General features: G+C 40.2%; 1 long non-coding RNA gene across 1 annotated transcript; it reads left to right on the plus strand.

Moving 5' to 3' along the window:
* The first annotated feature begins 5,504 nt into the window (after positions 1-5,504).
* Positions 5,505-9,742, plus strand: LOC118160972. The gene is made up of 3 exons (XR_004747792.1): positions 5,505-5,692; positions 6,391-6,537; positions 9,381-9,742. It is a non-coding gene; the product is annotated as an uncharacterized LOC118160972 (long non-coding RNA).
* Positions 9,743-11,451: the final 1,709 nt, after the last annotated feature.

Genomic DNA, 11,451 nt, shown 5'->3' on the forward strand with positions numbered 1-11,451 from the left:
TCTGAACTCTTATGAATGCACTGCTCAAGGTGGCCGGAGAAATCTTTATCTTATCGATTTTATTTTTTCTACTCATGCTACTGTCCAAGCTTAGATCAATTTTATTAATAAGACAACTAGATTTTTTCACAATGGTTTTCAGGTGAGCTGTGGGTGTTAAAATGTTAAATTGTCCATTTTCTCACACATTTCACATTTCTAGACACTAAGAAAAAAATAACTTGATTGCTTCTGTGAAAAGCACTCTGTATTTCAATTGTGTTAGTTCAGTTCTATCCTTTAAATGTGTTCTGAAAAGCTGAAGGCTGTAAGATCTTTAACATAGCTTTTCGTTGAAGTGGGGTATATGCATATTTTTCTAAACACCACATGCAGGAAAAAATGACAAATGTTTTGTCACATTTGAATTTTGCTTCACATTTGCTATTTGTATTGATCTCTCTCTGTTCAGGGGTTAGGTTATCCAGTACTGTTTCTGTCTATGTAATGTGCTTGACTGCCATTTATCTCTCTTCTCTTCTAGGTGGTTGCAGTCTTCATTTTATACTTCATCAACTGTATGTCCTGAACAAAGAAGAGAAATAGCTTATCCTGAGATGAACAGAAGGATAGTGGGAAAAACAAAACAAAACAAAACAAAACAAAACCATGGAAATTAAAATAATGAAAATCTAGAGAAGCCTGACACATCCTACTACTTTCTGGGACATTTTTGCAGAGCCTTGTAGAGAGAGAAAATAATCATTTTTAGTGAATTATGAAGACCTGAAACCAAATAGGGCATATACCTGGCTTAGGTACCTGAATTTGAAGTCTGAACCTAGAGCTTCAACTCCAAAAGTCTTTTGCAACTCACCTTTCAGAAACTTTGCTGACTGTATTAAAGATTTCGGAATTTGAATTGGACAGTAGAAACTATCCACATGAAGCAGAAAATGGCCTGTTCAATATTGCATTATTAGGATATCCTAGACCTCTCCTTTCCTTTAAAAGGACAGATTTTCTCCGGGATAGCTTCCTTCTTTATTTCAAATGCATTTTTTGTTTAATGCATGTTAATTTCCTAAATTCTCGCTGTAATCTCTCCACTCTGAGTTTATCCAGGCATAAAATGTTCTTTTAACTTGTTAAGCTAAGATTTGGCTTTTTTAAGTTCTGTGGCAAAACCATAGAATTGAATTTATGAGGAAATCCCAAGGGCCTGTTCTCTTTGTTTTAAGATCACTTATAATATTTATGGGTCCAATCAACATCATATGGTATTCAGCAGAAAGTCAAATAAATATGGAGTACATACACAGAATTTGCATCCAGTGCTCGTCCTGGGAGATAGGAAATTTTGAAGGACTTAGTTGATGGATCCCATGCATTCTACATTTTACCAGGCTTGACTTTCTACTTCATTAATGAAATTTTATGAAAGTTTAGAGAAAAATATTTGTGTTTTCTTCATGCCACATAATGGGTTTTAGTCTTTAGTTGCCAGTTTCCATGAGGAGAGCAAAGGGCACAGTTTTTAACCATGTATATGAGTTTTCTAATAACAACACTACCATGAATCTTAAGCTCAGAAACTGACCTCCTGTGAAGGCAACCAAGCTGGTGATTGGATTGCTCTTAATTATAATAATTATTTTCCCATTAGGCATGAGGACCCTGCTGCCTTCAGCACAACACAGTAAGGCAGCAAGGTGACCCTTGGCTCAAAGACCTCTCTAAGATGTGAAACAAATGGCTGCAACACACAATAGGGATCACAAGATCAAATCAAGGGTGTTGTGCCTGGTGTGATCAAAGCATAGCACCTCCGCTCAGTTTGCTGGTATCATTCAGTGCTGCATGGTATACGTCCTCTGTCCCCAGCTATGGGTAATCTAGAAAGTATGTGGGGATGGCATTTCATCATGACCCAGCACCACCACTCAGCTTATTTATTATTGCTCCAATTCTTGGAGTTCCTGAGGAACACCAGAGAGAAACTGAGACTTGCTCCTGCACATAGCAATGTTCTCGGTTGTCTTATCCCCCAATCTCCATGCATCTTTGTTTCTCAGCAGCTGCCACCTAAGATTTGCCATGAGTACTGCAGTGCTGCTTCCATTTCATGTTGCTATACCACATATAACATGGAATAGAGCAGCTGGCTGCTGTTTTCTACAGTGAATACCCTTAAATATTGGGACTGTCCCATGGAAGAGGCAGAGAGTCCACAGGTAAGAAGGTTTTAGTATAAGTACAAGAGCAAAAGAAACATCCTTTTGAGAATAAATAAAGAAAACTACTCACTTAACCAGACGATATTTAACGAGTAAAAAAAAACTAAATAAGCAAAATGCCAGATGCTCTTTTCTGTTGCTCCTAAACACAATGTTTTTTGCTCCCTCTGGTGGCTCTGCAATAGCAGATCAGTAACAAGCATCCGCCAAAGCAGGCTGCTAGTGGGACTGGTGCACCATGCACAGCTGGTGTAGCAAGGGGACGGCCTGTGGGATTAGCTGCTGACATTGCTGGAATTGCACCCTCTTTTCCCTTCAATAAAATCAAAACAAAACAAAATAAAAATGGAAGCCCATATCTAATAAAAAAGTCACAAAAAAATAATGAATGTAGAGCTTTACAGTGTGCATCAGGTTTATAAATCTAATCACTTCTCACTTCAAGGCAAAATTTGTGGGGGAAAAAAAAAAAGAAGGTGAAGTTTACTCTCTGTTCACACAGTAAATATTGTTGCATGGCATGAAAACAGACCCAAGAATCCCAAGAAAGTAAACATTACTGCTAAAATCATTTCTTACTTTTGGGGTTTAATCTATTCAGATCTCGCTGTGGCCATTTCTTTTCTGAGCAGTCATATCCCTGATCCAAAATAAAGAGCCAGCTAATTACATTCACAGGTGATACAAAATCAGGAGGTGTTGCAAATCCCTAGGAGAACAGGGAAGTAATGTAGATTGCATTTAATTCCATGTAGCTTCTTGTACTTGCCCCGTAACTGTCAAAGCTGAGAAAGAAATAGAGTTTGAAAATAAAACAAAATTAGATTCAGCCTGGGAAAATGCACACAGGGGAAAACTCATCTGAAACTAAATTTTTTGGTGGAAAGAGAAATACTTGAAGAGCTGACTAGTGAGAGAGATGGATGGTGAGAATGAATAAATGAATTATGACTCTGCAATGCAAGGTGCTGAAGGGAAAAGCCAATGTAATTACAAGTTTCTTGTACCTGAGTTTATGCAGTTCTGCAGGAAAGATTAAAAGAACAAATTTGTCCAAAATCAGGCTGTAGGTGTTGGTGGAGTTCATTTTGGTCCAATGTGTGTCCCAGCATGCATAGTTTAATTAAGCAGTGGGGTTTCCCACTAAGTATGGGGTATCATCCACTAAAGTATAGCCAATTCTGCTGATCCTCTGCATCACATAACTCAAAGCTTCATGTAGCACTTCTTCCTCATACCCCACAGAGCATGGGGTTGGGAAACACTGAGAGTGGGTCACAGACAGCTGGTGATAGGGTTTTCCTAGAGATCATGAGATTCCTGTGGCACTGCAAGATGGAGGATGAATGTGGACCTGGCTCCCAGTCTGTCCCTCTTAGCTTTCCAGAGCTGTTGGGTATTTGGTTAGCCAGTGGCCCCTGCTTCACCAGAGACTTACCCCTGGACAAATGACAGAGACCTAGAATGAGGGATAAACCTGAGGTTCAAAAAAGGTGCAGGTTGGCTACCCTTGGCTAATGCATCACTAAGAAAAAAAAATAAAAATAAAAATAAAAGCCATCAAAAAGAGAGGAAGAGCTGAATCCACAGGGTGTGTGAGTTTAAAGAAATGTCAGGTAAGTGAGAAGAGGATTTGAAGGACAATTCATGTGTTAAAATGTCCTAGTAGTGACTATTGAATAATACCAAGGGAAGCCACAGAAACAGTTCAGATATATAAAACTCAGGTCAAAATACTGATGAATATAAAATAAATGACAATTCTGCAATGGCTGCAGAAAGATGAACTAGACAAGCTGATACCATCTCTAATTCATGTTATTCTATATCAAAACATCACAGAGCACTCAGGAAGAGATGTGGGGCCAAATTTAGCCCTGGCAAAAGCAGATTAATCTGTTGAAAAGACATGATACACACTGAGCTCCTGACAAACATTATCACCCAGTAATTTCTGAATCATACCCACACATTTTAGTTGCTTTTAAGTATTGACAGAAAAACTCAAAATACAAGATGCCCCTCAGTTGGTGGAAAATGTGCTATATCTCTTGATAAGCTAATTCAGCGTTTAATTATCCTGATTCTCTAAAACATGCACTTTGCTTCCAGTTTGATTTTTTTTTTCCCCCTGTCTTCTAATGATTGGGCTTCGTCATGCCTTTGCTAAAGAGCCTTCAAACGCTTTCCTCCCTGCATAGGCAATGCAGCCTGCAAGCTAATCTCCATGAAGTCAAATTAAGGCATTCAATCCCCAAGAGAGACGTGATTTAAAACTCATCCCTCCTGTTGTTTTCTCCTATTGGCTAATTTAAGTAGCTCCCTTCTCAGCATGCTGGCTCCAGTGAGTTCTGTTCCTTAGCACCCAACCCTCCAAAGTGTCATTAAATCAGGAATGAAGGGTTTGAAAGCCAGGCACTGCAATGTTCAGTGTTGCAGTGGAAATGCTCTTGTGGATCTGTGCCCCAAGATTTGCAACTCTGAACAGAACAAGCCCTAACTATACATACAGATCCTACCACATGGACTGTAGCCTCTCCACACCAATATTTCAGTACCAACAAATAGGAGTCAATGGTTAACAAAGAGAGCCACATAAATTCTGATATCTTATGAATGGATACAGTGGCAGCAGATTCATAGAAAATCAGTTTTAAATCAATGGCAGGTTGGGTTTCTGCACACCCCAATAAAGAACTGCTGTTTTGGGAATCACCACAATGTGCAGTAAGCCACCAAAAATTGACAGGGCCTGCCATGGATCTGCCAGATGGGGCAAGAGTGTGTCGTTAACTGAAGTAATAGCCTATTCAAGTGGAACTACCTTAAGAGAATGACTTTACTGAAACCCACAAAAAAGAACTAGTTCCTTCACTGCTCTGCAGGGGGATGGAGCAGACAGCTGGAAAACCTCAGAAGCAAAATTAAAGAACCAGGAACTCGTGGTGGGATATACAAAGTCAAACAATTCACAGTAAGCTTTGGGTTAGAGAAAAAAAAAAAAAAAAAAAAAAAAAAAAAAAAAAAAAAAAAAAAAAAAGGAGAAATGCAGGATTTTATAGATGAGGTTTTGATTAACAGTGGGATTAACCAAGCTCAAAAGAGGCTAGTCTGGATGCAGTTCAGAAGCACCACAGTCGCACTTAGCCAACTGGTCAGATTGATAGGCAGCTCCAGGGAGTGATTCAGCCCAACTAAGATCTGATTCACCCTCTGGAAGTGCCAAGCTTTTGATTTAAATCTTAGGTACAACTGACTCACTTCCCTGAAGGTGCCTTTCTCCAAAGGCTGTAGAGGACCCACAGCACATCAGGGGCTAAAAGCCAGCTGGAAGAACTGGGTCTGGCCATGACTGTTTCATTGCCTCCTGCCTGCCCTGAAGAGCTTAGTGAGAAGCCACGTCACCCACGTGATGGGACTCTGGGAAAGGACATTGCACAGGTGCTGAGCAAGAGAAAATGGTTCTCTTCCATGAGGTAAGGGAAGATCCAGGGAAACCAGACCTCAGCAGAGGGAAGGATGTGATGTTAGTTTGTCAGTACCTAAGCTCACCATCTTGCTGAGAGTCCCACTAGGAACAGATTACAAGGGGTGTGTGAATGCCAAAAATCTCCATGTATATTTGGTGATTTTAAAGCATGTTTATTTCATCTCGTTATGAAGAGCCAACTTAGGATAGGTCATGTGCTAAGTTCAAAAATAATTATAGGTATTCAATCTCTATTTAAGGAAAAACTATTTAGTTGTCTTTAAGAGATCAGCATTTCTTTTATTTGCATATCTTTCTCTCTTGATGTTATGTTTTCTTAAAAGCTGTCAGTTTAAATATACACTGCAGGATGTGGAAACTGAATCTTTGTCTTGCTGTGATTATAGTGGTTGCCTGTTTCATAAAGTTGTTTCATTATTGCTCATAAAGTACCACAAGATCTTGGATGGAAAACACAATGACTTTGTAAAAATTATTTTGATGGCCGTCAAAAACAGGGATTAAATACTGCCTTTTACCTGCTCCATGAAGAGAGTTACCACACAAAAACTATTTCCCAATTATTTCTGCAGATAAAACTCATTATGACTTTCTCAATTCTTAATCAATACTTTAAAGGCCTTCTGTTTTATAGAACAGTTCATCAATATTTTATTTGTTTTAATAATTTATCCTTTATTACAGAACCAGATGGAGCCTGCGGCACACTTGTCCTCAAGAAACCAGAGCAAGGAGGGGAAGGTGACCAGAATCCACATCACCTGGGACTGGAGACTCACAGTTTCCTCTGTCCTGTTCATCTGTCTGGCTACATCTAAAGTTCAGCCACAGGTACTAACCTCTCAAAGAGGCCCTTCAGCTACGCTGTAGCCTGGCAATAGCAAGGGTGTGGAGGGGAGGTTGTTCAGCTCTCCTTAGTACTGAATCCTAACTGTGGGAGATGCCATCTCTCCCTGCTAATGGGCTCAGAGCTCTCAGGAGAGCTTGGCATCATTTGCTAGGAGATTTCCCTGGGTTCCACCTGAACTTGGGGAAAAGGAATAAAATGTTGTGGTGAAAGGGCCAGTCACATTCTTTCCTCTGGAGACGGGAAGCAGAGATGTGAGCGACAGTCATCTCAGCTGAGGGGGTTTGTGTAGAAAGCTATGCAAAACTGCCCTTTGCCCTCTGTATGCATGTACTTGTAAATATATAAAATCCTGGTCAAGAAAATAATTTGTTTGTTTTACCTGCAGTGAGATGTACATATGAACTGAGGAGCAAGTAAAACCTGTCCTGGTGTCAAGCCAGAACAACAATAGGGTAAACTTTGCTGGTGCCAGTAGATGGAAAATGGCTGCAGAATGTAGATTAAGAAAAAAAAAAAAAAAAAAAAAAAAAAAAAAGGATCTGGTTCACATTTTGGATTTAAGTTTATTAATAGAAATCCAGCAAGCAGTTGTGTTTAGGAGCTCTTACTTTCACTCTGTCTCTGGCTAAGAAATGAAGCGCCTTTCCCTCTGGAAGCAGTCCTTGCCTTGGCAGTCTGTTCTCACTTGCTTTTAAGGCCATGGTGTGATGTAAGGCATGCTGGGCAGGCTGCTGCATTGCTGCAGTCACTGGGCATGCATCACTACATCCTCCCGCACATGTGCTTATCTGAAGCTTAAGGCTGGTTAGCCTTAAGCACAACCTCAGCCTTAAAACACAACCTGAGATGTAGTGTTTTATATTTGCTGGGTTGCTTTTCACCTCTGGTTGTGGTTCATGTCTTTGATTTTGTTTGCAACAGTTTTTGCCTCTTAGTTTTGGCTATTTGAGTGACTATGTAGATAATGTTAGCTGACTTACTTGGTCCCTATTTTTCACTACAGATTGGGCTGTTGGCAGGATATTGTCAGTGAAAAACCCCTGATTATACAGTTCTTTCCCCAAGCCTGACCTGACAGAGCCTGCATTAGCCATGAATATGGATGACAAAGCCTGTCTCTCCTTTTGCTACCATAGAAGACCATGTTGACGGCAGAGGATTGACATATATTTTGCCACTGCTGAAAAGCAAATCACTGTGCAAAGCAATAGAAGTAAATATTGCTCTTCATTGATACAATAATCTAGGTCAACACAATGACCAGTACAGGTACCAGTTTCAGAGCTGAAAAATATTTCCCTTTCAGTGGAAAAACAAAGAAAAGGCATCCAGGTCCCTCAGGTGTTGAACATGTGTGCAGGGAGGGGATTAAGCAGGGGAAAAGCTAAAGGGGGATAACAATGGAAAGGAGAGCAGGAGAGAAAATAGAGATAATAGAGAAGTGACAGGAGGGAATGAAGACAGCTCTCCATGTAAGCAAATAATGAAAGGTAGAAAACCACTGAAGACAGAAGAGGAAGGAAGGATTGCAGATAAATAGAGTAGCAAGACAGAGTTGGAAATCGAAAGTGCAGAAGAAAACAAAACAAAACAAACAAACAAAAAAAAGGAACTAGACAAACTAGACATGTTGCTAGAGGTAAGATGTTGAGGGAAATATGTTTGAGTGGTCTTATATTGCAGGGAAGTCAGATTAAATACAAAGACAGTAGGGTAAGGCAGAAAGAGTACAGTATATAATGGGAAGAGACATAAAGAAGGGGTAAATGTAAAGGGAAGGAAAAAAAAAAAAGACCTATAGCAACTGAGGCAGAATAAGCACATCACTTTTGATTGTTTCACAGCATAGAACAACTAATGTTGGTTCCCTATAAAATAGGCAAAGAGGCAGACAACAAAGTAAGGTTGCGCACACAGTTTACTTTCTCTCCTAGGCTCAGATTAATTGCATTTGTAGTTAGATGCCTGACTGTGCTCCCTAAAGCTTGGAATATTGTGGCCTTAAACTCACTCTGTAATCAATGGCTAGCAAGAGGGTACCTCCAGAAGAGAATTCAGACAATCCATCTCCTGCTATTGACTGAAAGGAGTCCAGGGTGATGAGATCCAGGTCTCAGTCATGCTCATATCTCTCAAGCAATCTTCGTTACTACCAGACAAGTCTTAACCCCCATGTCCAAGAGATTATTTATGCACAAAGCTCTAATCTGCACATTCGCAGCTATTTCTCATCCTCATAGCAAAGGGTGCTTGAGGGCCTTTTGGCAATGTAGAATGAAATTGCTCATGCTCCTGCTGATGTTGAACCTTTCTTGTGAAGAAGAATAAGGTTTCAGTACATGGATCTGCGGATATATCTTAGTTGCAACAAAAGACATCCATAGTCAGACCAGTTCAAGGCTTCTGTAGAGCAGAGGAGTCTGTGTATATCCAACTCTGTGCTGTGGGAGAAGGATTATAATCAAGACTAGGAAAAAGCCAGTTAGATCCCTATGAACTTGTTCAGGATTTAAGCAGTTTCCAGCAATGAATAACTGTAGCTGTCACCAATCCCACCTAGTTCAGGTATCGCACATATTATACGTGCTTCCCCTTCAACAGCTCCATCCCCTTCAAAAAATCATCTCATCAGGCTTACTGAGCTCAGCAGAGCAGCAGAGTTATTCTTTCACTTGTCCTTTCCCTATCCGCTGCCTGAGCCTCATAGCATTTTAAGTCACAACACATGAGACCAGTCAGATATTGACATGGTTTGACAAACTTTGCTTCTGTGGTGTCTCCTTTGTTTAAAACCCTGTCGATTATGTTTTCTTTTAAAACACAGGATGATTTCCAACTTTATGCCCACAGAGCGATTCATTTGACTTCTGAGTTGTCTGTTTCATGTCTCCCTCTCCAGCACCCCCAAAGGGAGGGGGGAAGAAAGGAGGTAAGCATCTTTATTTCTTCTTCTTCCAGATGTTAAGGACATACTCAAGCTTGATAGAAGCTCTCCTCTCTCTTAGAGGAGAGTTTATTAACATGGAGTAATTGAAGTCAATGTTCAATTTAGTCTTAATAATATTGATGTCTTCCAGTTCCTTTGAGACTTGCCATACTTGAGACAGATGACAACAGTGGTTTTAAGAGCACCAAGGGTAAATTCATGCAAATCCCTACATCATTCAGATTAGTCTAGTGCAGTCAAATGGGTCCTTCTAGGTCTAATTCTCACAGAAGCATTGAAAAGATCCATGAAGACAAAGGCTCAGTTCTTCTAATAAGAAAGGGGCATGGATACACAGCCAAGGTGCACAGCTAACTCACCCATTCGCCAGTAGGTTTATCCATTATCCATACAGAGGTTTCCTTTGACTTAGAGAAGAGGAAGCTCAGTGGATAGCGTCATAGCTATGGAAAAGCTTGTAAAACAGATCTACCTATAGAATATCTGATGTTTACAATATGTCTGGCTGAGGACAGTTCACAAACGGAAAGGAAATCCCTGCCCCAAAGAACCTGGAGTCTAATGGTGGTACGTTTATGGCTAAACATTTTTTAAAAGTCTCTATGGTAACAGAATTTCACAGCTTTAAAGAACAGAGTGAAAGTGTAGTGCCTAAACCTATTTATAGAGATGTGTAGGAAACACAGTTAAGGAGAGAGACAGTATATTAATGGGAATGGCTTAGCTATTGAATTTCTGGAATTCAGCACCAAAGAGCCTTGAGGGAGAAAAGAAACACAATGAGGACTGCAGAGCATGCAAAGAATACCTTTTACTCAAGGTCAGATTTCATCCATATGGTGACTTTTCCACTCCAGAATTTCTCTCTCTAACCTTCCTGTGTAAAAAGCTTCTGGAATAACTTTGGGGAATTACTCACAGAAAGCAAGAAAACAATATGCTGCTGACTTTCTATAGGTCTTTAGCACTGATGGCCATGTTCAGACTATTTGCTATAGGTACATAACTCAAACATATCAACCACCCCAGCATATGATTTCAAGGCATAGATGAAAAAAATTCAGACTCCCCATCATTACCCAGGGCTGTTGAAACATGCCTTCCTAAAGACTCAAGGAAGAACAGAAATTCTAAAGAATTCTACAACTAGAATTTCCCAGCTATCAGGCACCGATGTGAAAGTGTCAATCAAGAATAGTAAACTGGTAAAGGATCATGGAGAAGTAAGGGTCTGCCTGGGATCCAGCTTGCTACCCACAATGAAATGGTGAGATGCCCCAAGAACCACTTGTGACGCGCTTGTGACCTGCTTTTGATGTACTCTTCTACTCTCCTCGATCCTCTGTGAGCTGTAACGTGTCAGCACAAATTTTTTCAGTGCTTGCTTCTAAGATCAGTGAAGTTGGGCCATCTCTTGTGATCTGCTCCACAGAACATCAGATTCTCCTCTCCTCTGCTCACCTGGACATAATGCTCTTACAGCTAGCAAAAGGAATAAAAATTAAGTGGATTTAAAGGATGAGATGCACACAAGTAGACATGAGTTCAGGAGAAAAAAAAAAAAGGAAAAGAATAAGAGTTATGATGAAAAGAGGACTATGAGAGTTTGCCATCTAAGAGAAAGTAAAAGGGTATCTGTCTGCATCATGGAAATGGAAGAACTTCCCTGAGCTCATCCTATACCCTTCCTGGAGTATGGCTCTCTGGGCCAGGGAGAATCTTTATAAAGAAGCTGTCTGGACTTGAAGTTTTGAGAGAGATTTTTGAGAAGCTTTCTGGGGGGCCTGCCATGAACTACTGCCATGTTCTTTGTATCTAGAAACATACAGTGTTAGAAGATATACTTCCCCCTTCTCCAATAAAATGAAATAAATGTTTGATATAATGTTTCAATGCTGTCTTCCAGGCTGGGAAAAAAATGGCATCTAACTACTAGACATGTGTAGAC

This window comes from Oxyura jamaicensis, chromosome 1 (genome assembly GCF_011077185.1).
Source record: "Oxyura jamaicensis isolate SHBP4307 breed ruddy duck chromosome 1, BPBGC_Ojam_1.0, whole genome shotgun sequence".
Taxonomy (NCBI): Eukaryota; Metazoa; Chordata; class Aves; order Anseriformes; family Anatidae; genus Oxyura; species Oxyura jamaicensis.